This window comes from Cibotium barometz, chromosome 40, assembly GCF_041138505.1.
Source record: "Cibotium barometz isolate CiBa-2024 chromosome 40, ASM4113850v1, whole genome shotgun sequence".
Classification (NCBI taxonomy): Eukaryota; Viridiplantae; Streptophyta; class Polypodiopsida; order Cyatheales; family Cibotiaceae; genus Cibotium; species Cibotium barometz.
The window spans coordinates 16,040,642-16,066,330 of NC_141085.1; the positions used below are offsets into that span (position 1 = coordinate 16,040,642).

The following is a 25,689-nucleotide window of genomic DNA, read 5'->3' on the forward strand; positions in this document are numbered from 1 at the left end:
GCTAGAATGCTAGAGGGAGCATTTGGTATATGTGTTTTTCTAAGGGAAGTTCGGTTGCAACAGCTGGCAGGGAGTGTTCAAAGGACAGTTCACGCGGCAAAGCTTGCCCAGGTCTTAACCAGCCTCGGTATGGTTAAAATGGTGCGTTTCCGGTACGATGGACGAGGGTCGACGAAGCGGTCCCTGAGTGAAGTGCTAGGACACCTAAGGAGGATCCTGGAGGGTTCTGACCAGGTGATGCACGGGCTCGCGGTGCCGAGGACACCATGCGTATGTCGAGGAAGATATTGTAGGATGGACCAATGTTTATTGTAATCTATTACTGGATCTCATTTTGCTGACTAGCTGGTCTCAACGGGGAGTCTTGAGTGATACTGTTTTTGTTGAGAAACAAGGATTGGAAGGAAATTTTGAGTTATGACATCTGTAAGCAATAATTGTTTTGTCAATGGATTTTTTTATAAGTTAAAGTTTTAAAGAGGAGTGTGTGCTTATCTGTATTCTAAAGCAAAAGTTAAGAAAGGCATTCAATTACTTGTTTGGTTCTACCAATTCCAGTGGTTGGGCGGTGGCTAACCCATGGGCTGGATGGGGTTAGGCTAGAATCAGTAGAGTTTTAATAATAAAATTGATTAATAGTAGTATGCTTAGAGCTCGAGTAGTTAAATAAAAGCTTGAAGACTTCTCAAATGAATAGATCAACGGCTGTGCCTGATTCATTTAGGAAACAAGCGTTGATTTCTTCAAGTTAAGTCTGTAATAGTTTTTCTTCTATCTGGTTTAATCAGATGAAGGTTAGTTTAGTCTCTTGACCCCGTTAGAAAATTTGTTAAGAAATTCAAAAAGGTAGAATCTCCCCGTTTTTCGGGCAAGGGAAATTTTCCAGTTTCGGTTTTGGAATGACCACCAGTTTAGTCTCGTGCCTGGACATTTGAGGGCGAGGCCCTGAGTGGGAAACCCTACCCCCCACGCAAGAGGAAGCTACTTCTGCTGTTACCAACTGGGAAGAGGAAGCTACTTCCGTTGCTACCAACCGAGAATCTGGTGCGCAGAGGGAGCAACGGGATCTCACAGTGTGTGTGTGTGTATGTGTGTGTGTGTGTGTATGTTTGATTATGTGTGTTTACATGTATGTTCATTTGATTATGTGTATGTGTGTATTTATGTATGTCTGTGTATGCATACAATTTTTAAAAAATATGCAAAGAAGTCTGCATCACTCTGCATTTTTTCCCCCTTTTTATATGGTTTATGCCATGAAGGTGTGCGTGTGTATGTTTGTACGTGGTTTATACATGAAGCTCTGTGTGTGTGTGTGTGTGTGTGTGTGTGTTTATGTATGGTTTATGCCATGAAGGTGTGCGTGTGTATGTTTGTACGTGGTTTATACATGAAGCTCTCTCTGTGTGTGTGTGTGTGTGTGTGTGTGTGTGTGTGTGTGTGTGTGTGTGTGTTTATGTATATGTGTGAGTATGCATGTATACATACAATTTTTATAAAAAATAACATATGCAGATTAGCCCGCGTCGACATGAGCTACTCTGCATATTTTTTCTTTTTATATGGTTTACACATGAAGTGTGTGTGTGTTTGTGTGTGCTTGTATATGTGGGTGTGTTTATATGTTTGTTTGTGTGAGTGTGTATGTATATGTCGATGTGTTTGTATGTTTGTATGTATGTATTTGTGTGTGTGTGTGTGTGTGTGTGTCGATGTGTGTGTATGTTTGTATGTATGTATTTATATATGTGTGTGTGTGTGTGTGTGTGTGTTTTAAAACTAAAACAAATATACATAGCAACCCATGTCTATATGGGTTGCTTTGCATAATTTTTTCTTTTTATTTGGTCTATACATGAAGGTGTGTGTGTGTGTGTATGGTTTATGCATGAAGGTGTGTATGTGTGATTATGTGTGTTTGATTATATGTGTTTATTTGTATGGGTGTGTGTGTGGGTGTGTTTGTATGTTTGTATGTATGTACTCATGTATTTATGTGTGTGTGTGTGTGTGTGTTTATGTATTTATATATATGTGTGTGTTTTTAAAATTAAAAAAATATGCAGAGCAGTCCGCATCAACATGGGTTGCTTTGCATATGTTTTTTTTAATTTATGCATAAAGGTGTGTATGTGTGTATGAGTGATAATGTTAGTTTGTATATACATGTGATTATGTGTGTGTGTTCAGGTGTGTTTGTATGTATGGGTGTGTATGTATGGGTGGGTGTGTATGTAGGTTTGTATGTGATTATGTGTGTGTTCATGTGTGTTTATATGTGTGGGTGTGTATGTATGTTTGTATGTGTGTGTGTGTGTGGGGGGTGTTTGTATGTTTGTGTGTATGTATTTATGTGTGTGTGTGTGTGTGTGTGTAGGTTTGTTAATGTATGTTTGTTAATGTATATTTGTATGTGTATGTGGACAATTCACATACATATTGACCTAAATGATTGTGTTTGATTGGATTATGTGCATGCTAGTGTGACAAGTTTCATGCATTCTTTGCAGCTCTGAAGATGGATCAAAGAGAGCAAGCAAGAGGGGCCAAAGGGGTGGGAGAAGTGGAAGAAGGGCTTTAGTGGATAGAGTGGACTCCTCTTTGAGTCAAAATGCCTCTACCGTTGGGCTTGATGCATCACTTGATGTCTTGGGGGCTGAGGACTCTCATGATGATCATGACAAGAATCTATAGGATGAGATCGCTTAGGATGAGTGGATGAGAATTTAGCTCATGAATGATGGGTCAATTGCAAAAGAGGAAAGCCTGCAAATTGTGCCATACGTGATGCCCTTCGAGGCTTTACAAAAAAGAGGTTATCACTGATAAGGGTAGCATCTCTATGGCAAAGGCAAAGGATATTCTCAGCAAGATGAGGATGATTAGTTGTTTTCAATGTCCTCCCATACCCTTGTGTCGCTTGATTCCTTATGCACGGGCTAAAGGCTTGTGCGACAATGTTTTCACATGGAAGGTGGCCTTTGGCAATAATGAAGGATACATGGTAGAAAAGGGGGGGTGTTTATTGTTTTTCTCTAGACTACGGATCGTACAACCACACTGGTTGATGACACGGAGTGGGATGCATATTGGATAGATATAAATAGAGAGTTTGAAGAGGAGAATAGTGCACGGCCACGGCTACATACTTTGTCATGTGAGAGTGCTTTGTATGGTGATCGATCACACCAAAGTCAGTGAGATTGCTTTACTATCTGGGTTGCACTGTATGAACTCGTGAGTTTTAGATTTGTTGTTTAAAGAGCATTATTTATGATATGTTCATGTTGTTTTGAATTTATGTTCATCTTTTTCATTTTACATCTTGAGTACACATGTTCTTGTTCACGAAAGGTCCCAAGCCTTGGTTTTCTCTTACAAGAGGCTACCTTGGAAGATTGGTATATCATGTAAGTGATACATCATAGAATTATGTTTATGAATGTTATTTGGTTTGTGTGTATTTTTGAATTGTAATGCTTTGCAAATCTCTTATAAGTTCAGTTTGCTCAAGCTCTCAAGAGGAAGCTTGACGCAATGAAACATACTTTGATGCTAGCGGAAAGAATAGAGAGAATGCTTGACAAAAAAATATGCAGGTAGAATTGGAAAGGTAAATAACTTGCTTTGAAGTTTGAGTTAATGTTACATTTTCTGAGAAACAATGCAAATGTTATGCATGGTTAATATGATTTTTGTTTATAACTAGATTTTGAACATCTTTAATCCTAAGTTGGGAAGATGATTGGAGAAAGCGTGTTTTTGTGCTAAAGTGGGGTGAGGACATTTATGCTTCTTTAGAGAAGCTTAATCTACTTGCTATATGCGATGTGGCCCTAGCTACAAGGATGTATTGGTTGTCTCTATTTGAGGCAAATAAGACAACTAAAGCAATGTTTGCCTTGCCAAAGGGCGACCATGAGTATAGAGTGTAAGTTTTTTCTATTTGCAAACTCTATAAAGTATGACATTTTGCAGACATTTTTTATGTTTTTCAATTGTGTTTTTGTTGATAGATGGTTGCCTCATGAGACCTTGTTTTAGAAGATTTTGCAACGGGCTTAAGAGATACTCCAGGATTTTGTGAAGATGCCTGATGGTATTGTCATAGAGCACTCCTTGAAGGAGCACTTTGATGAAATAAAAATCGAGGCCCATGGGTATCTATTTCCTATAGAGAGGCACTTCAAATCAAAGGAACGAGGGGTGGACTTGAAAGCCATAAAGAAATGTGATTTTGTGTAGATGTGAGCTCAGAGACTAGTTTACAAGTATGCATAAGAACAGTGCACTATGATGAAAGTTTTGGTGAGTAGACTCGTTGTGTGAGAGAACTTTGGATGTAGTTTTATGATACTTATGAAGGGGGGAGGTCACTTGACTACACTTCTTGCTACTGTCAAGCAGTGGGCTTTAGTAGCAAATGAAGACCTCACCATGTATCCTTCTCATTTGCGTTCTCTCCATAAATGGGAGATGGAAAATTGTTCGTTGGTGGGTTGACATTGAGAAGGGCCATGTTTTGGAGTGAGCGAAGGAGACACATGAGCGTCTTTCCTTTGAGCTATAGGTAAGAAGAGTGCATATCTGGCCAATGTGTCATCAAGTTTATTCTGGAAAATCCATGTGGTGTTCCTTGTGTTTACATTGGTTCTCTTGTAGGATTGGGACGTGGAAAGAGAGGGCAAGAAAAAGAAGTACGCGGTGATGTTGGAAAAGAAAATGTTGATGAAGAGGAGGAGAGTTCGTCTCACAACATGAATAAAGATGAAGGTAATGTTGAGATGTCTCTTGATTTTGGTGAATATTTTTATGTGCATGTAGTGAATGTGTACTTTTTGCTTTGGTTGCTTGTAGTTAGCATGTCTGTTCAAGAAAGTACACAAGTTCTTGTATGTGCCAATGCTTTTGTTAGGCATTTAATATATTTTATAGACTATGTAGTTTAGATAATTACAATGTGATCAAGAGGGAGAAAATAGTGTATGTGGTCCACGGAGAGAGAGAGAGAGAGAGAGAGAGAGAGAGAGAGAGAGAGAGAGAGAGAGAGAGAGAGATGTGATGTTGTTTGGATGTGTGCTTCCTAGGAGCATAAGCAATCCACTAGGAAGGATCTATTCATTACAACGTTACTTTGTCCTTGATACTTTTGTTAGGCATTTAATATATTTTATAGACTATGTAGTTTAGATAATTACAAGGTGATCAAGAGGGAGAAAATAGTGTATGTGGTCCACGGAGAGAGAGAGAGAGAGAGAGAGAGAGAGAGAGAGAGAGAGAGAGAGAGAGAGAGAGAGAGAGAGAGAGAGAGATGTGATGTTGTTTGGATGTGTGCTTCCTAGGAGCATAAGCAATCCACTAGGAAGGATCTATTCATTACAACGTTACTTTGTCCTTGATATTATTAAGCTCCTCTCCATGTTAAGGAGAAACATCATTGTGAATCTTGTGAATTCATATAAAAGAAACCTCTATCTTGTCACACTTGGGCATTAAGTTTCACCGATCACCCACATTTCTAAAAATCCACTATGTTTTTCTTAACTCTAAGCTATTTTAACCAAGCCTAGAGCCACTTTGACCATCATTATATTACTATGGCTATGTGGAGAGTTACACAACATGGAGTGGCTAATTATTTGAGTAGCACCAAGCATTGAAAGAAACTTTGGGAAATTTACTCTTCATACAATTGAACAGCAAGCATTGGGTACATATGAAATTCTCTGCGTGAACAAAAACTTTCTCCCGTGTTTGTCTGGAGGAACACTTTTCCCCCCCTTATTGATTTAGAGACTGTGCCCCCCCCCCCCCCTCTCTCTCTCTCTCTCTCTCTCTCGTTTACCCTTCATTGAGTAGTAAGCATTGGGTAAACTTAAGGTCATTTTTATTAATTTGAATAGAAATTAAGGGAAAGGGCATGGAATCACGAGAAATTCATTGTGTGAACAAAAACTTTCTCCCTTGTTTGCCTTGAGAAGCACATTTTCGCCCCTCATTGAATTTAGAGAGTGTGCCCCCCTACCCCCCCATGCTTCCTTGTTTATCTCAAACACTTTTTCCCACCTCATTGAATTTAGGGAGTATGCCCTCCCCCCTCCCCAATGCTCTCTCTCTCTCTCTCTCTCTCTCTCTCTCTCTCTCTCTCTATGTGTGTGTGTGTGTGTGTGTGACTTGGTTATGAGGTAAAGCATGGATTGGAACTTGGAGGTGGTTGGGTTGAGAAGTAAAAGTGAAAGGGTTGGGCTTGTGAGGCAAATGGGTGGTTTGGCGGTCTATTTCATGATGCACATCATGGGGGCTAACCGTTCAAAAGGGAAAGATTTTATTGTAGGCACACTTTAGCTCTAGTAAAGCAATGCTTAAAGTCAATTTAATGACAATGCTATTTCCCTTAACTTTCACTCATTATTAATAATTACAAGTTATCTTAGCCTTACTTTACACCACTTCAAATTAATGATTAATGATCAACAATACCTCCATGCCATAGCTCGTTGTTGCAACCCTTAATGTTTTGTTTCCATTTTCAAAGTCAATGTCCTACTTGAGCAACTAGTCACATAATTGTTGTAAGCTAATATCATGGCTCAAAACTTCAGCATTTTTTATAGTCTCCATCTAAAGATCTGACATGAATAAGGGAGACACATTGCTCATCCCTTTATTACTAGCGTAATGTTGATTGCAAAAGAACAAAGAGGTGTTATTGTGCAATCAAGGTAGCTGATTAAAGTTTGTCTCTTTATTAGGTGGAAGACTAGAGTTTAAAGGAAGAGGCCTTACACTTATGGTTGTTTTGATGAGTATAAATGGAGGGAGCATGGGAATGATCTGTAAGAGTTAGGCCTTGGACTCACAGTTGTTTTGATGAGTATAATTGTGGAAATGGAGGGAGCATGGGAATGATATCTAAGAGTTAGGTGAATTGTTCCTCTACAAGGTGGCCATGGCTTGGAAAAGGGATCAGTTCAAGCGTGTGAACCTGTCGTATTTGCAAGGTATACACGCTTTAATGCTCGGCTGTGGTTCATTGATGTAGATCGTGTGGTTATGACCTGCCTCTTATCTTTCTTTTACGACCCCACATGTGAAACACCTCCATTGGGTCTCCATGGCTATTAGCACATGTGAACTCATCCAGATGGGCCATTCCCCAAAAAATGCATGGTCCGGAGTCCGGACAAACAGCAAAAAACGAAAATTTGATTGGAAATTAAGATTTTTGTAAGAAATTTTAAGAAATTTTAATCTACTTTAACCGAACCCACATCAAGTTACACGTAGTTTGTCGCCACACAGAACGATTGATCTCAGGTAGCCCTTTGGAATGCCCCTGTTTGTTTCAGAATCCTGCTGCGAAATTTTGCACACTGGTAAGGTAGTTAGGCAAATTATCTTCAAAAGGCTTTAACCCAGAACCCCATTTTTTGAATAATGATTTTGATTATTTAATCTTCTTATCAGGTACTGTGCTTAAGGTATTGAGCAGACGAATTATTCTGTTTTTAACGCGCGAGCCTCCATCACACAAGGTCAGTAATGGGTTACTATAAAGCATTAAAATTTAGATTATGGAAGGTTATAATAGATCATGGAAGGCTCAAATAAATTAGCTGCATTTCCTATGTATAAGCTATGCTATAATTGGCTTTCAAAAAACTCAATGCAAAGGGCTTGCTCAGCTTATGTAAAGCAAGAGGAGTTATGATTGCTACAGCTCTTAATACAATTGCATTATTAGAGGGGATGGACCTTGAGGCAGCACCATGAGGCATGTGCTTGTATATGTGCCTTTATGTATGCATGTATATGTGTAATGACTAATTTCATTAAAAATTTCAAGTGGAGATAAAGCGTTGGAAATGGCTATTTTATTTCTCAGTTATGCATAACGTACTTGTCAGCCTCTTGGACTTGATTTGTCTGGGCCCTACTTTTTTCTTCCCGGACTTGCCGCAACATTTGGTCCAAGTCTTGAACCACTTGGTCTACACCATAATTCCTTGTGGAACTCTCAACTCTTGAGAGCTTTGGTCATCTGGGTTGATGATCTGATGGCCATGTACTACCTCAAAGGGAGTCTTCTTTGCTGACGCTTGCACTGTGTTATTGATGGCAGGCTCCACCAACGGCAAGAACTCCTCCCGAAGAGTTTGATGCTTCTACTAAAAAAAACATGGCATAGTGATTATAGTCTTGTTCATGCTCTTGGTTTGGCTGTTTGTATTGTCACGTGCATCCCACACTTGGATGCCATGTGGACATATTTGCACAGCAAGTGCAGGACCTGAAGCGGTAACTGGTCCTTTGTGAGCCCCAGTTCGGGATGAGTCAGCTAGGGTTCCACTCTAAGCGTCCAAGGTCAGGTGTACAAGTCCCGTACATGGTCTTGGTAAGGTGTGCAAGTCTCGCACATGGAGCGATGCCAGTCTGTGCTGTGAGTCACCCTCTAGAATGATGTAAAGGTGTATCGGGCTCTGCGTGGGACACTAGTCGTAGGATTAGATGTCATGTGGCATACCTATTTGGTTATGTGGGCCAATAGGCAAAAGGGGCAGCCCTGTGGGCCACCCCAACAAGGCTCATTGGCCTTGCCTACTTATAGGGTAGCCTTTAGGGCCACCCTAGGGGCCAAAGAGGCCCCATGGCCAAGCCCAACAGCCCATGAAGGGCTGGGCATGCTGTCGGCCGGGCTTGGAGGGCCTGAGCAGCAGGGCAGCCCGCCTCACAAGGGGCTGTAGCTCAGTTGGCCAGCCCATGGGCAGCCAGCACCTAGGCAGCCCAAGGCAGCCGGCGCTTGGGTGGCGAGCAGGTGAAAAGGCGCCTAGTTAATGCTGAATAAACAGGTCGTGGGAGTAATAAAACAGGCCGACAGCCCTCTTAACAGCTCACCGACCAGCATTAAAGAGAACTATATAAGCATGGGCTAAACAAGGGTTTTCACCATCTCATATTCACAAAGTGCTGAAGGTATTCAAGGGCCAGGACAGCCAAGGGAAGCCTAAGCAAACGGTAAACTTGAAGGTCAAGAATCAGGTATGACAGGCTGCAGATTTACAGCCAAGGTGAACCTACAGAAATCTGTCTTTTTCTCATCATTCAATAAAGCAAATACACCAATCCTTGGTGGGGGCCCTTCAGAGGGTATTTGGGACCCAATCGGGTGTACCTTGTCTTTGTTCTTCTTCTTCTCCCTCCCTCTCTCTTGCACTCTTATCTCTGCTACATTGTGCAATCATTAGGAACCAAGGTGCTGAATATTCATTATCAAAGTATAATCCTATCTGTAAGCTTCCACATGTTACAGTGGTATCAAAGCTTTTCCTTTTGGTGAAGAGATTCAGCCAAGAAAAAAAGATAAATTTTTTTTCCTCTTGTGTGGTTGGTTTTTAGACACCGATTGCACTCCTATTCCGGTGTGACTCTTGTCCCTCAAAGGACAGTTGGTTTAGAGCCTCTGAAAGCGACTGGAAATGTCTCCCACGCACATAGTGGATGGTATTATTGCGGTCAGGGAAAAACTTGACCACTCCCACTATGGTGAATTCTAACGACAAGAGAAAACACCAGACCCCCGCAGAAATTGTTTCTTCACAACAGCACCTGCTTCCAAAAGCCAAGTCATTAGTGGTGATACAATTGCCATGTTCCAGGAATTTATGTGCATCATAACGCAACAAGGGGAACATATGCGGGCATGTACGGCTTCTATACAAGCCTTGGAGAAATGAATACCTCACACGCAAATCCACCGAGATGTGCGCATGTTTAAACCATAGACTTTTGATCAGGCACTTTCGCTAGCGGAAAGTGCCGAGATGAAATACAATAATGAAAAATCGAAGACCACCTAGTGTAACATGCGGAAGCTCTGGGAGTCTTCTTTCAGCCCTAAACACTCCTGGCAACATGCTGATGCAAAAACGCAGATATAGAGAGAGTAGAGAGAGAGATATATGCTGGAAATTCAGTATATTACTATAGTACAAAAAGGTACTTGTCTGCAGCCCTAGGCTGCCTTGAAGAAAAGGTGTGAACACCCAAAATTCTGTCCCCCTATGGGACTCCTATTGACCCATTCCCTAGGGGATTGAATGGCTTGAAAGAGGAGCTTCTTATTCCTTTTATAGTAGTCTTGGACATTTTGGTCTACTGACCGATTGCTGGTCGGACAGTCCATGTGCTTTAAATTTTAAGTGCTTTAAATGCCCCTTTTTCAGCGCTGCCCGACTGGAGGACCTTTCCTTTGATTATTAGGTGTCAATCGCTACCTTGTCCTCTGGAGTGCCTGCAGCCGACTACTCTCTTGAGCAACAGCCGCCGCCTCTGGATCAGATTCAGCTGACAACCTCCTGCAGCTGACTGCCTCATCCTTGCCATGCTCCAATACCACCAAACAGCACTCCTTGCTCCGCTTTTGGTTCTTCAAAGTCTTTATCTGGCTGCCTTTTCTGGATCAGCGTCTGAAGATTGTCCATGGCATTGACCATGCACATGACATCCCCCTCTGCTAAACTTGATGACGGGAATCCAACCTGCTCTTGGATGACTGTCATCATCCCAATCCTTTTCCCGAAGTCCCTTTGTCATGCATCCATCCCTGGCAACCCTTTTCTCTGAAAGCTCGGCCTGTTCTCCAAACCACTATGTCTCATACGAAGATCTATGCATCTGTTCCCTCTAGTCCACAATTCATTCCTGCCCTGACCTTGAACACTGTCTTGGTCTTCATTCCTGAGAAATGAGTCTGGCACTCTCACATCACCCTTGGAGGATAAACCTCCCTTGGGACCGTTGCCCGTGAACCTATTTGGCTCAGAGGACTGCCATCTCCTTTGGCTTTGTGGAACACCATCAACAGGGAGCTCTTCCCGATTTGTGTTCCTTGCCTTGGGCTTCGTATCCGTGTACTTTCCTGTACCTTGGACCTGTACACCATCATATGGGACTGATTCAGTGTCTAGCTTTGCCGAGCCTGATGCTCTCATACCAATGTAACATGCGGAAGCTCTGGGAGTCTTCTTTCAGCCCTAAACACTCCTGGCAACATACTGATGCAAAAACGTAGATATAGAGAGAGTAGAGAGAGAGATATATGCTGGAAATTCAGTATATTACTACAGTTCAAAAAGGTACTTGTCTGCAGCCCTAGGCTGCCTTGAAGAAAAGGTGATAACACCCAAAATTCTGTCCCCCTATGGGACTCCTACTGACCCAATCCCTAGGGGATTGAATGGCTTGAAAGAGGAGCTTCTTATTCCTTTTATAGTAGTCTTGGACATTTTGGTCTACTGGCCGACTGCTTGTCGGCCAGTCCTATGTGCTTTTAAGTGCTTTAAATGCTCCTTTTTCAGCGCTGCCAGGAGGACCTTTCCTTTGATTATTAGGTGTCAATCGCCGCCTTGTGCTCTGGAGTGCCTGCAGCCGACTGCCTCATCCTTGCCATGCTCCAATACCACCAAACATCACTCCTTGCTCCGCTTCTGGTTCTTCAAAGTCTTTATCTGGCTGCCTTTTCTGGATCAGCGTTTGAAGATTGTCCATGGCATTGACCATGCACATGACACCTAGCCCGGAGTAGCCAAGGCAATCACTACTAATGGCAAGGCCTAGAACCAGACCTAGTTAGGGTCTACCCTTGGAGCCTCAGGCTCCAAGAAATCAAACAATGGACCTCGCCTTACTCCAGACTAGAAGGCTCTGGCCGGCAAGATATGTGGTGAGCTTAGTCCCGAAGAGCACGAACAATACAAGGAGAAGGGGCGATGTTTCTTGTCATACAAAAAGACATAATTCTAAGGCATGTCCTAAGAATACCCTTGCACAGACACCACCCCGGCCTTGATAGCTTTTGTGGTGTAACTTCCTGGAGGCCCGGGGGGTTCCGTAGAACACTTGACCATTAATGCAACTAAACACTGAAATTGGCTACAGCCTCAAACATATGCCACTTAATCCACAGACCATTAAAGAGAGATGTGCACAATTGACATTGCATAGAGGCCGGAATGGGCCGGCCCCCCCCCCCCCCCCCCTGGAGTATTTTATTACCCAAGGAGAAAATATCATGTACAAGCTTTGAGGGCCTTACTCTCCCCACGGGAGATACCAGATTATCCATATACAAATGCCATAACACAGCCCAACACGAGGCAACCATAAAATTCAGCCGGTACACGGGTCGTAGAAACGGCGCGTCAACAATATAATCCATATACCTCCGTGTGGGTACTGATTCTTCCCCAAACAGCACGGGTCTTCATGCAATAGAGCTGGTACATCAGGTACAACTCTCCATTCAGCGGGGACAGTCCTCCATTCAGCCATTAGGTACAAGGGCTGGTACAGCAAGTACAGGGGCTGGTGCAGCTGGTACAGCAAGTATGAGGGCTGGTATAACAGGTACAATGGTTGGAAGCCTGGAACAACAGGTACAGTGGTTGGAACAACTACAAATGCTGGAATAGAAGGTAGGTACAACCCTCAAATCAGCCGGTACAGTACATAAATCAGCCGGTGTACAGCCATCAAGAGGCTATAGAAATAGAGAAACCTTCTGGTGAGGGAAGTGAAGGAGTGTAGCAACTCTCCCCATAAAGTGTTGTAGACAAGAATGCGAGCAAACATCATAGTAGAGGCTAGTTTGTAGCAAGAGAGCCTCCCCAAATGAAGAGAGAGGGCTCCAATTTATAGGTTTGGGACTCCCATGAGTGAAAATGGAAAGAGAAGGCTATAATGACAAGTGGAGAGCCACACAATAGCTGAAGTGAAAGTGCGAGGCCGTTTGTCTCACTTTGATCCACTTTCTAACAAGTGTCAAGCCACTTGTCTCACTTTGGTCCACTTTCTTGCCACATGTCCCAATCTAAGAGATGGATCGTTCCATAAACTTTATCTCTAAAAATATCCCAACTGGTAGCCCATTTGTCACAGGTACTTTGGCAACTCTTGGTATTTGCTCAATTCTGGATGTAATGATGCGAAGAGAATTTCCATCAGAGTCAGGCCAGAAATAGCAACTCCTAAATTTTAGGAGTGTGATCCTTTGTATTTCAGGATAATCCCCCATTCCCAAAGCTTGTACTTTCCAAATATTTAGACATCATGGAGTCCACTGGACCCCTTTCATACTGGGAAATGTCCAGGCTCGTGACATTTGGTGAGCCAACCTCCCACACTGACCTCCTAGGTTGTCGCTAGTCCTCTAGCTCCCACTCCTATGGTTGGCGCCATTGTCAGTCGGGAGCTCGAAGATAAGCAGAAGGGCAACCATGACGAGGAGTATGACCAAAATGAATTTCTCTAGACATTTGGCTACATAGGTGGCTAGAGAGGAGTTGTCCTGTTTGATAGCGGCAGTATAGAGGATGTGGTTATAGAACAGGCCGCTTGGTGAGCTCGTTTCTCATTGATCTCGGTAGATAAGAAAGTGGAGGGATTTAGTAGAGGCATGACAACGAGCATCAAAAGTTTGAAGCTCGTTGTGCTAAATTAGTCATCCAAGGCACAAAATTTGTGTGGGATTTCATGGTTGCCTCTCTTGTGGGTGCAGACATTATCTTAGGGATCCAGTGGTTTCACAAGTTCACCCTAGACGTTTACTGGGACCAGCACACATTCCAGATTATGTGAAATGTGCCAAAGGCTTCCGTGATCATTAAGTGTGAACGAAAGATACCTAACTTTCCGGTCATTAGCCATATCCAGGCTAAACGAGAGATTCGAAAGGTGCAGAGTGTGCGGGTGATCTATATTCAGACCACCCAACTAGTTACGAGTGCTTTGGAGAAGTATAAGGCCTTGCATGACTGGTTCTAGAAGATTTTTCTTTGGGATAACTTGCCTCCTAACCTTCCCCCATCTAGATTGGAGGACCATAAAATTGAACTCCTCCAGGTTCCTAACCCCCAAGTAAGTTTCCATATCACCCGAGAAAGGCCATGGAGACGGAGTTGAACCGTCAACTCCACGAATTGCTGCAATCTGGTTTCATATCCTCTAGTGTGTCTCCATTGCAACCTCGATCCTCTTTGTGAAAGAAGGATGGATCCTCCTAGCTTTCCGTGGATTATTGGACGCTCAACAAGTTGAGAACAAGAGCAAGTTCCCAATGCCTGAAATTGATTGCATCTTAGAGAGGGTGAGAAAGCAATGAGCTTTATGTCAATGAAAAAAAATCAGAATTTTATCTATATGAGGTTCATTACCTTGGATATATAATCAATGCTGAAGGCATCCGATTAGACCTTGCAAAGGTGGTAGAAATCCTTAATTAGGAGATTTTGAAAATTGCATGACATTCTGTCATTTGTAGGCATTTGCCAAGCATATTCCACCCACATCGACAAGTTTTCTAATGTCTCGATAGCTCTCACTGATCTGCTTAAAGGTGTCAAGACCTGGAGGCGATGGATTCCAATGACATCCTTGGGGTTTACAGTCTTTTCAAGGACCTTAAGATTGCATTATTTGAGGCTCCTTATTTAGCATTAGCCTCCTATGGATAACCCATTCCAGGTGATCACCGATGCGAGTAACATCGCTATCGGGGCGGTCTTGCAACAAAATGGGCATCCAGTCCCGTAAATGTCCCGTAAGCTGATCCCTGCAGAAAAAATCTGCTCGGTCTATGATCAGGAACTCCTCGTGGTGATACATGCCCTAAAGCATTGGAAGCATTTTCTTTATGGGCACGACTTTGAGGTTTGCACAATCACTAGAGACTTTGCATTGGCTTCAGATGATGCCAAGCGCGAATTGGAGTGGCTGTCAACACCGTTGGAGCCAGATTTTCCAGTAGTTTGGTGGAATGATTGAGTACATGCCAAGCAAGGCCAACCCAGAGGTCGATGCCTTGAGCAAGAAAGGAATAGTGTCCCACATCCAATCCACACGGATGGATCTTGCTGGTACAGGACTAGATGAAATGAAGCACAATTACATGGATTCCATGGAATATTGGTGGCCTCAATGCAAGACCGACTCAAATTAAGTGGTGCCGACCCTCCTAAAACAATGAAATTATGTGGTTTTCTTTTTGTAGTGCCACACCATATGACCAATGAATGCCCTTGCTCGAAATCTGTTGTTTATTATTGTCAAATATACAAGAGATGCAAGAAGAATTCAAAGTAAGTGGTGACAATCCTCTTGAGGTACAACCACACTGAGATTGTGTAGGACGCTCCATCACTTAGTAGTGCTGAGAGCACACCCTTATGTGCTTACCGAGGAGGGTCACAACCTCTGAACACCCCCTCACTCGGAAGGGGGGTTCGTTGGGATTCAGAGCCATATGTATGTGCCCCTATATGTGTGTGAACACTCCCTATGAGTGTGTATGTGTGTGTGAACCCACCACTCAATATGAGTCTATGAGGTAGATGAACCTTTAGGCTATAAAAGCAATGTACTTGGTGAAGGCTAGTATGTCAATCAACAACATTGAGTCGAGCAATACATTCTTTCTCTCTCTCTCTCGCTTTCTTTGCACACACATCAGCACTCCCGGTACCATCAATGTTCACACTCTCGAAGCACTATTTAAGACTCTTGGAACATTTTTGAAGGTACATCTTGAAGAGCTTGCCCATGTAATGGAAAACATGTGAAAGCATGGTCCCACCATTGAAGGTTCTTGGTAGACAAAGCGGAACCAGACATAGTTGATGAAGCTAAAGTGATGGTTCCAAAACAAATCCTTTTGCACCGCGTCAAGCATGGCTCGAGCCGAAGAGAGAGAGAATTCCTCACGAAGTTTCAAGACCGAGGCACTCACAAAGCAGTTCGGCTTGACAAAGACTTCTTCGAAGACCATCTGGCTTTATTGATGGACTATTTGGAGGCTATGCAACTTCCGTCAAATTAAGTAGAAGGGGATGTCATGTGCATCCCGCACTTGGACGCCATGTGGACATATCTGAACAGAAAGTGCAAGACTTGGGGTGGAAACTAGTCCCACGTGAGCCTAGTCCGGGACGAGTCAACCAGGGTTCCACTCTAAGCGTCCAAGGTCAGGAGTGCATTGTCCTACACATGAAGCAGTGTGAGTCCGTACTGTGAGTCTCCCTCTGGAATGATGTTAGATGTTCTCAGTGTTGGGTTTGCAACCGGACACCAGACATCTGTAGGAAGCATGTAGTTTGCATGTAGGACGGGACCAACCCTTAGGGCTACCCGAGGAAGGGGATGCTGCATTCCTTGAATGGGTAAGGGATAGGCCTTGTGCCACCCCAAGGCGCTAACAAAGGCCCAAGGCTTTGCCCACCAGCCCAATGAGGGGCTGGGCAGGCTGTCAGCCAGCCCAAGGGGCTTGGCAAAGCAGCCGACAGGCCTAGGGGCCTTGCCCAGACAAGCGGCCAGGCATAGAGGCTTCCCAACAGCCTGCGCAGGCCTAGACAGCAGCCAGGAGCATGCGCATAAGGGCCAGCCACTTCAGCAGTGTGAACACGCCTATTTAAAGGGCATTTATGCATGAGAACTAGGTTGTCGAGAAAACAGCAGCAGGCCAACCCCTAAAAAGCCAGCCGACCAGCAATGAAAAAGGGTATAAGTAGCCCAGTCATAAATCCATTCAAGCCTCTCATAATTCACAAAGGGTTGCTGTGTTCCAAGCATAGTCACAGGAAACAGCCATTTCAGCCCCTAGAAACGCGTTTCTCCGTTTCCATGGCCGTTTTTTGTTTTCCAAGTGATGTTGTCACAAGAAACGGCGGTTTCCACCCCTAAAAACTCATTTCCCCGTTTCCATTCCTCGAACGTTTCATTCCCATTTCTCGTTTCTGTTGACTATGGTTCCAAGGGCCAGGACAGCCAAGGGGAGCTCTCAGCCAAGGTGAAGAGTGCAGGTCAAGAACAGATCTTCAAATCTACAGATTTGCGTTATTGTACATCATTGATTGTTGAATTCTGAACATTGAAGTTACCGATTCTATCCACCGAGCTTCTGCATGTTACAACTTTCTTGCTATTGATCCTCAAAACTTCTAGAAGTCTTGTTAGAGAGCTATATCAACAAGGCTTCCCATGCCTTGGGCATCTCCCCTTCAGCCAGATAGCATAGTTCTCCAAAGCTTTCATTGAAGAATCAGTTGGACAACTCTAGGCAACTCCCACAAAGCCAAAGCCAGAATGTTCGGCCTTCAAGTGTTATAGATGTCTTCAAGAAGCTCTCAAAAGCTTCTACAAGTCTTAACTTGTGAAGGGATTGGACTTGCATATGGTTTCAGCCAACTGACATAGAACACATCGTGTGAAACTCGCGGCAGGTGCCCGGGGGACTAGGGCCTTTGACACACTTGTTGATACCATCAATGCATATTAAAACATTTAAACATGGCCACAGCCTTAACACATATCCATCATCTATTTGCATAAAACATAAAGCTGGACAAAACATCCACAAATGCTGAAAATGCAGCTTGCACGTGTGACACCGCATAGAGGCCCGGAATGGGCCGACCCCCCCCCCCCCCCCCCCTTGGAGTATTTTATTACCCAAGGAGAATAATATCATGTACAAGCTTTGAGGGCCTTACTCTCCCCACGGGAGATGCCGGATTATCCATATACAAATGCCATAACACAGCCCAACACGAGGCAACCAAGCCGGAACATAGGCTGTAGAAATGCCGAGCCAACAATATAATCCATATGCCTCCGTGTGGGTACTGATTCTTCCTAAAAAACCACGGGTCTTCATGCAATAGAAAGGGTACAGCAAGTACAACTCTCCATTCAGCTGGTACAGTAGGTACAATGGCTGGTACAGTCGGTACAATGGTTGGTACAGCAGGTACAGTGGCTGGTACAGTCGGTACGGTGGCTGGTACAGTAGGTACAGCAAGTATAAAAGCTGGTACAGCCGGTACAATGTGGTACAGTAAGTACAGAAGTTGGTACAGCCAGTACAAGGGTTGGTACAGCAAGTACAACAAGTACAAATGCTGGTGCAACATGTACAATGGCTAGAAATCATAATAAATGATTAAATACCCTTGCCTTCAGTATTTCTTCACGATGGAAGCCTCCAAAACAGTCCCCAACAGCCGGTATTCTTCATGGGCAGCCTTCAAGAGAGAGAGAGAAAGAGAGTAGCCATCATTAGGGCAGCTTGTAACGGTGGTAGAGGCTAGTGTGCAGCAAGAGAGCCTCTATTAATGAAGAGAGAGGGCTCCAATTTATAGATTTGGGCCTCCCATGAGCTAAAATCGCAAGAGAAGGCTACAATGACAAGTGGAGAGCCACACAATAGCTGAAGTGACAAGTGTGAGGCCACTTGTCTCACTTTGATCCACTTTATAACAAGTGTCAGGCCACTTGTCTCACTTTGGTCCAGTTTCTTGCCACATGTCCCAATCTAAGAGATGGGTCCTTCCATAATCTTTACCTCTAAAAATATCCCAACTGGTAGACATTCTGTCATAGGCACTTTGCCAACTGTTGGTATTTGCTCAATTCCAGATGTAATGACGCGAACAGAATTTCCATCGGAGTCGGGCCAAAAATAGCAACTCTCCTAAATTTTAGGAATGTGGTCCTTTGTATTCTAGGATAATCCCCCATTCCAAAAGCTTGTACTTTCCAAATATTTAGGCATCGTGGAGTCCACCAGACCCCTTTCATACTGGGAAATGTCCAGGCTGGTGACATCCTTCCCAGTTTCTTAAAAGTTGTCCGCAACTTTAAGCTTCAAGCCATATATTCAAGATATAACCATGTCCCATCAAGTGGGCGAGACGAGACAGTCTCAAAAATCCAATATAGCTGAAGAATCCATGTCCCAAAGAAATGGGTGAGACAAAACAGTCCCATAAGTCGAGATATCATAATCCATGTCCCAAGTAAATGGGCGAGACAAATCAGTCCCATAAGTCCAGATATCATAATCCATGTCCCAAGTAAATGGGCGAGACAAAATAAGTCTCTTGCCAACAAGGCATCGGTCCACATGACCCTTGGCATAGACATAAGTCCCGTCATGTCCACTTTACCACTTGCACTCCGTGTTGGTACTCTGAGTCACCACACACCTTGGATGAGAGGTGGGCTCAAGTAACAAGATAAAACAATCACTCGCAGGCATAGATAACCTGGTGTTCCATAAGCATTTCTGCTACACATAGTTTATAGGCATTTCGGCCACCAATAGTTTGTAGGCATTTCGGCCACCAACTCACACTACTCTCTTAAGTGCGCATGTTCCCTTCCATCTGCTCTCTATTGTTCCACCCACACATGGTAGAAATAATCTTCAAGAGAGCATGTAGGACAAGAGAACACTACACAGGGTATGTTGTGCTTGTCACTACCCTTTGAGGTGCCCATGTTCCCTTCCATCTGCTCTCTATTGTTCCACCCTCACATGGTAGAAACAATCTTCAAGAGAGCACGTAGGACAAGAGAACACTACACAGGGTATGTTGTGCTTGTCACTACCCTTTGAAGTGCCCATGTTCCCTTCCATCTGCTCTCTATTGTTCCACCCTCACATGGTAGAAACAATCTTCAAGAGAGCACTACACAGGGTATGTGAATCATGAGTTTCATAAGTCCAATGCATCCCAAATAAAGGGAGCCAAAAAGAATAATCCATCCCAGTAAAAGGGAGTCATAAACATAATCCATAAACCTGAGGATGGATCCAAATTCCTAGAAAAGAAGTCTAGGAATCCATAGACCTGTATACCATAATCCTTGTATACCATAACTCTTACCACATACTCCATGCTAACCACACACCTTGGAGTAGAGGTGGACTTTATCCATAAAAGCATCATACCCATGAGATAACCAAAGATTTCTTCTCTATAAACTCGGACAGATTCGTCCATAGAAATTGCTTGTGAAGCCCAATATCTATATAAATCTCGTCCAAGAAAGAAATCTCCATAGATATATTCTATCCCAATAAAGGGAGCCATAAACAATGTTTCCCTGAAACCATCTCAAGGCAAACAACACCACCTTTCTCCTTGCATGGCTATACAAGGGTTAGTGAACATCAAAAACACTTCATAGTAAATAGCAAAAGCACCAACTTTGCAAACTCAAAGTATACTTAGCTGTTCTTTGCCAGGTTGGTCATGAAGCCAAAAGAAATATCTCCTCAGCATATCCTTAAGATATCCCAAGATATATCTCCATATAGCTTGCGTGTAAGCTTGATAATATAATCCACAATATCCATATGGAAGAGTGCTAAACGTGTGCACATAAAGCCAACTCCATACTTCCAAGATAAATTTTGTGAATTCATAAATCCTTAGATCAACAAGCTGTCTACTGCTCATGCTCTTGCTTCATAAGCTATGAAGCGGCTGGCCATGCTTAATAGCAATGATGGTAAGTGTGGTCCCCACTTAAGATCTTTTCTCTTCCTTATTGATAGAAGGAAGCCTCCGCTTCCAAGAAAGCCTATGCTCTGATACCAATGAAACTCGCGGCGGGTGCCCGGGGGACTAGGGCCTTTGACACACTTGTTGATACCATCAATGCATATTAAAACATTTAAACATGGCCACAGCACATATCCATCATCACTTTGCATAAAACATAAAGCTGGACAAAACATCCACAAATGCTGAAAATGGAGCTTGCACGTGTGACACCGCATAGAGGCCGGAATGGGCCGACCCCCCCCCTTGGAGTATTTTATTACCCAAGGAGAATAATATCATGTACAAGCTTTGAGGGCCTTACTCTCCCCACGGGAGATGCCGGATTATCTATATACAAATGCCATAACACAGCCCAACACGAGGCAACCAAGCCGGAACATAGGCTGTAGAAATGCCGAGCCAACAATATAATCCATATACCTCCGTGTGGGTACTGATTCTTCCCCAAAAACCACGGGTCTTCATGCAATAGAAAGGGTATAGCAAGTACAACTCTCCATTCAGCTCGTACAGCAGGTACAATGGCTGGTACAGCCGGTACAGCAAGTACAAAAGCTGGTACAGCTGGTACAATGGGTGGTACAAGTAGTACAGAAGTTGGTACAGCCAGTACAAGGGCTGGTACATCAAGTACAACAAGTACAAATGCTGGTGCAACAAGTACAATGGCTAGAAATCATAATAAATGATTAAATACCCTTGCCTTCAGTATTTCTTCACGATGGAAGCCTCCAAAACAGTCCCCAACAGCCGGTATTCTTCATGGGCAGCCTTCAAGAGAGAGAGAAAGAGAGTAGCCATCATTAGGGCAGCCTGTAACGGTGGTAGAGGCTAGTGTGCAGCAAGAGAGCCTCTATTAATGAAGAGAGAGAGCTCCAATTTATAGATTTGGGCCTCCCATGAGCTAAAATGGCAAGAGAAGGCTACAATGACAAGTGGAGAGCCACACAATAGCTGAAGTGACAAGTGTGAGGCCACTTGTCTCACTTTGATCCACTTTATAACAAGTGTCAGGCCACTTGTCTCACTTTGGTCCAGTTTCTTGCCACATGTCCCAATCTAAGAGATGGGTCCTTCCATAATCTTTACCTCTAAAAATATCCCAACTGATAGACATTCTGTCATAGGCACTTTGCTAACTGTTGGTATTTTCTCAATTCCAGATGTAATGACGCGAACAGAATTTCCATCGGAGTCGGGCCAAAAATAGCAACTCTCCTAAATTTTAGGAGTGTGGTCCTTTGTATTCTAGGATAATCCCCCATTCCAAAAGCTTGTACTTTCCAAATATTTAGGCATCCTGGAGTCCACCAGACCCCTTTCATATTGGGAAATGTCTAGGCTGGTGACATCGTGCTTAGTCCAGCTCGGAGGTAGCTTCAACTTCATTGACACCTCGTCGATCTTTCTCTAGATAGGAAAAGGTCTGAAGCTCCTGAACAAGAACTTTGGGCATCGCTTGCCCACCTATTTTTTTCTTTGCTTTATAATCCGAAGATAAACCCAATCTCCTTCTGAGAATTGCACATTCCTTCGGTGTTTATTGGTTTGTCGAGTGTAGGTCTCCTGCGCTTTAGCCAATTTGTCTTCAACTAATTTCAAAATCTCTTGGTAAGACCTTGTCATTCTGTTTGCTTCAGTTATTGAAGATGAGGTTTTGGTCAATAGCGACTACAATGGTCTTCCAAACGCTGCTTCATAAGGAGTCTTGCCAATAACTGAAGAAAATGAATCATTCAAAACGGTTTGAACTAAAGGCAAATATGATTCCCACTTACCTTGCTAATCGTGGACATAACACATCAACACTTCGAAGGCCAACTGGTTGTAGATTTCTGTTTGGCCATCAGTCTTTGGGTGAAATGCATTGGAAAAGTTTAGTTTAGTACGAAAATTATCAAACAATGCCCTCCAAAAATAGCCGGTGAACTTGGCATCTTGATCTAACACTATGGTCCTAGGAATCCCGCCAATCGGGTACCAATGCCGAATGAACAAATGGGCAACATCTTCGGCGGTCACATTGGCCTTGCAAGAAATAAGCATAACAAATTTGCTAAATCTATCACAATAGTTAAGCAGTGCGTATCATGCTTACTTGGATTGAGAGACAGATATGTGACAAAGTCCATCGATATATCTCGGAAAGGTCCTTCGGTAATGGGTAAAGACTGTAACAACCCTATCTTCTTCACACGAGAAGCTTTCACTTTTTGGCAAATGTGATAGTGCTGCACACGAGGGAACACATCTCGTCTCATTCTTGGCCAATAATATTGCCTTTTGAGCTTCTCTAGAGTCGAATTCATGTCCTTGTGACCACTAGTGATGACGTCATGGAGAAGTGTTGCCTCGAACGACTTCATGACACAAAGTCGGCCTTTGTAGAAAAGCCAACCATATCGTATCAACAAGTGGCATCCAATGGTTGCTCCCACTGTGTACCGAATTCCTCAGAATATGTGTACGTGTGCTTTATGTCATCTAGTCCTGTACCAACAAGGTGGAGTCTAGTGTTGTGAATCAAGGTCACGGGCTCCTTCTTGCTTAAAGCATTGGCCATTGGGTTGGCCTTTCTTGGAAAGTACTCGATCATACCACCAAATTGCTGGAAGATTTGGCTCCAGCAGTGCTGACGGTCACTCCACTGTGCACTTGGCATTTTGTGAATCCAGTGCAATGCCTGATGGTCAGTGCGAACCTCAAGTTCTTGGCCATAAAGGAAATGTTTCCAATGATTTAGGGGTTGAATTACTGCTAGGATTTCTCAATCGTAGACCGAGTAATTATTTTCTGCGGGCAGTAACTTATAGGACATGTAAGCTACTGGATGGCCATTTTGTTGTAACACATCTCCAATCGCAATGTAACTTGCATCGGTGATTACTTGGAACGGCTCATTCCACGAGGCAAGCGCTAGACAAGGAGCTTTTGACAAAGTCACCTTCAGGTTCTTGAATGCGTCCAAAGCCTGTGGAGTGATTCGGATCCGCTGCCTTCTAGTCTTGACATCCTTAAGCAGATCGGTGAGATCTGCCGAGAGGTCAGAGAATCTGTCTATGTGGGTGGAGTATGCTTGGCATATACCCACAAAGGATCGGATGTTGTATGCAGTTTGTGGTATCTCCCAATTGACTTCCTTGGCCACCTTGGCTGGGTAAAGTTAGATGCCCTCGGCACTGATTATGTATCCAAGGTGGTGAACCTTGAACAGATAAAATTCAGACTTCTTCTCATTGACATAGAGCTCATTGCTTTCCAGCAACTTCAAGACTTTCTCCACATCAATGTCATGCTGCTCAACCATAGTTGAAAATACCAGTATGTCGTCCAAAAATATAGACACACTTTCCAATTAAGTCCTTGAAGATCCGCATCATCATGTGGTTGAATGTGGCTGTGTGTTCGTTAAGCCAAAAGGCATGACCATAAATTCATAGTGAGCCTATTCCGTACGGAAGGCTGTCTTGGGGATGTCTCCCTCAACAATCCTAACTTGGTGGTACCCACTCTTCAAATCCAGTTTCGAGAACACCTTGTCCCCATTCAGCCTCTCGAGAATGTAATCTATTCGAGGCATCGGGAACTTACTCTTGATGGTCAGGTAGTCGACACACAATCGGCAAGATCCATCTTTCTTCTTGACGAATGGGATCGGGCTGCAAATGGCAACACACTAGGGCGCATGAAGCCAGATTGCAATAGTTCTTGGAGTTGGCGGACCAACTCCGATTCCATTGCCTTGGACAGGTGTATGAAAACTTGCTCGGGGGATCCGAGCTTGGGAGGTCTGTCTTGTGGTCCTCCACTCTAGACGGGGGGGAGTTGGGGAGGGAGATTGTCCCGAAGAAAAATCTTTTGGAACTTGTCATGAGCCTGGTACTTCTTTGACGCACGGATCATCGTCTGGGTAGTATAGATATAAATCATCTCACATTGGGCGCCTTTCCTGATTTCTCGTTTAGCCTGCAAGTGGCTTATGAGAGGAAAGTTCGGGATTCTTGGCTCACACTTAATGGTCATTGGGGCTTTGGACACATTGTGGGTAATCCGACCTGTCCCAATCAATGTTTGGTTGGAACTTGTGAAACCATTGAATTCCCAAAATTATGTCTCCTCGTACAAGAGGGGCAACCATAAAGTCTCGTACAAACTCTATGCCTTGAATCACTAGCTTGGCACCTTGAGCTTCAAACTTGATGATGGTTGTCATGCCTGTGCTACATCCCTCAACCTTCTTGTCTACCAAAGTTAGCATGAATTGGGCTCGCTGAGTGGCTTGTTCCATTAGCACAGAGGATACTCTGTGTTGCCACTGTCAAACAAGACAACTACTCTCTGGCCACGTATGTAGCCAAAAGTCTTGAGCAGTTTGTTGTGCTCATACTCTTGGTCTTGGGCGCCCTTCTACTTATCTTCGAGCTCTTGGCTAACGATTGCACCAACCGAAGAACTGGGGTCCGAAGAACTAGGGACTATACTAGGATTTGTGTGGGAGCGAGGCTCACCATAGAAGCCGTGGAGGCTGGGGTGGTAGTCTGTGGAGTGGTAGTGTTTTTTGGACAATCCTTAGAAGTGTGCGCTTTTGTGTGACAAAAGAAATACCTACCCTCCTCCTTGTACCGAGCTGTCTCTTCTGTCAAAAGTGCGCAGCGGAAAGCGTGAGACATAGGCACAGAGAGAAAGAAATGAATCTGCATAATGATGAAGAAGCAATGATCCAAATAGCCATGTGCAAGGGGCTATAAAAGCCAGGCTCTTACTCATTTCTACTTACCTTGACAGGGGCTTCTAGGCGCGGGTCCTCCCTTACGGCGGGGAGTAGTTGTTCATCACACCCTCACCTACGGGGATCACCCCTTGCACAGGGCTGTTTGTATCATTGCTTCTTCATCATTAGGCAGATTCATTTCTCTCTCTCTCTCTATGTGCCTATGTCTCACGCTTCCGCTGCGCACTTTTGACATGGTATTAGAGCACTAAGTTGAGGCTTTTCTACAGAAGGTATTCTGGCATTTTTTGAGAGAAGGATTTTTGCGTTTTTTTGATACTGCTGTGGAGGACTAAAACCTGTACTCGTATGCTTAGTACTATTATATGCAAATTCTAACATAGGAAGATAATCCTCCCATGAACTTTGTCTTTTGGAGACATATGCTCGAAGCATATCCTCTAAAATTCGATTCACTCTTTCAGTTTGGCCATCAGATTGAGGATGATCTGAGGAACTCAAATCCAAAGTTGTTTCCAACTTCTCAAAAACTAGCCTCCAAAAGTCACTTGTAAA

General features: G+C 43.6%; 1 protein-coding gene across 3 annotated transcripts in view; it reads left to right on the forward strand.

Moving 5' to 3' along the window:
• Window positions 1-7,223: 7,223 nt before the first annotated feature.
• The window catches only part of LOC147615247 (gamma-glutamyl hydrolase 1-like), a 125,375-nt gene continuing 106,909 nt past the window's right edge, over window positions 7,224-25,689 (forward strand). For all 3 annotated transcript variants that reach the window (XM_086779308.1, XM_086779310.1, XM_086779311.1), the window contains exons 1-2: window positions 7,224-7,376; window positions 7,468-7,535. The gene's annotated coding sequence lies outside the window, so the exon portion shown is untranslated. The remainder of the gene's footprint in view (window positions 7,377-7,467; window positions 7,536-25,689) is intronic.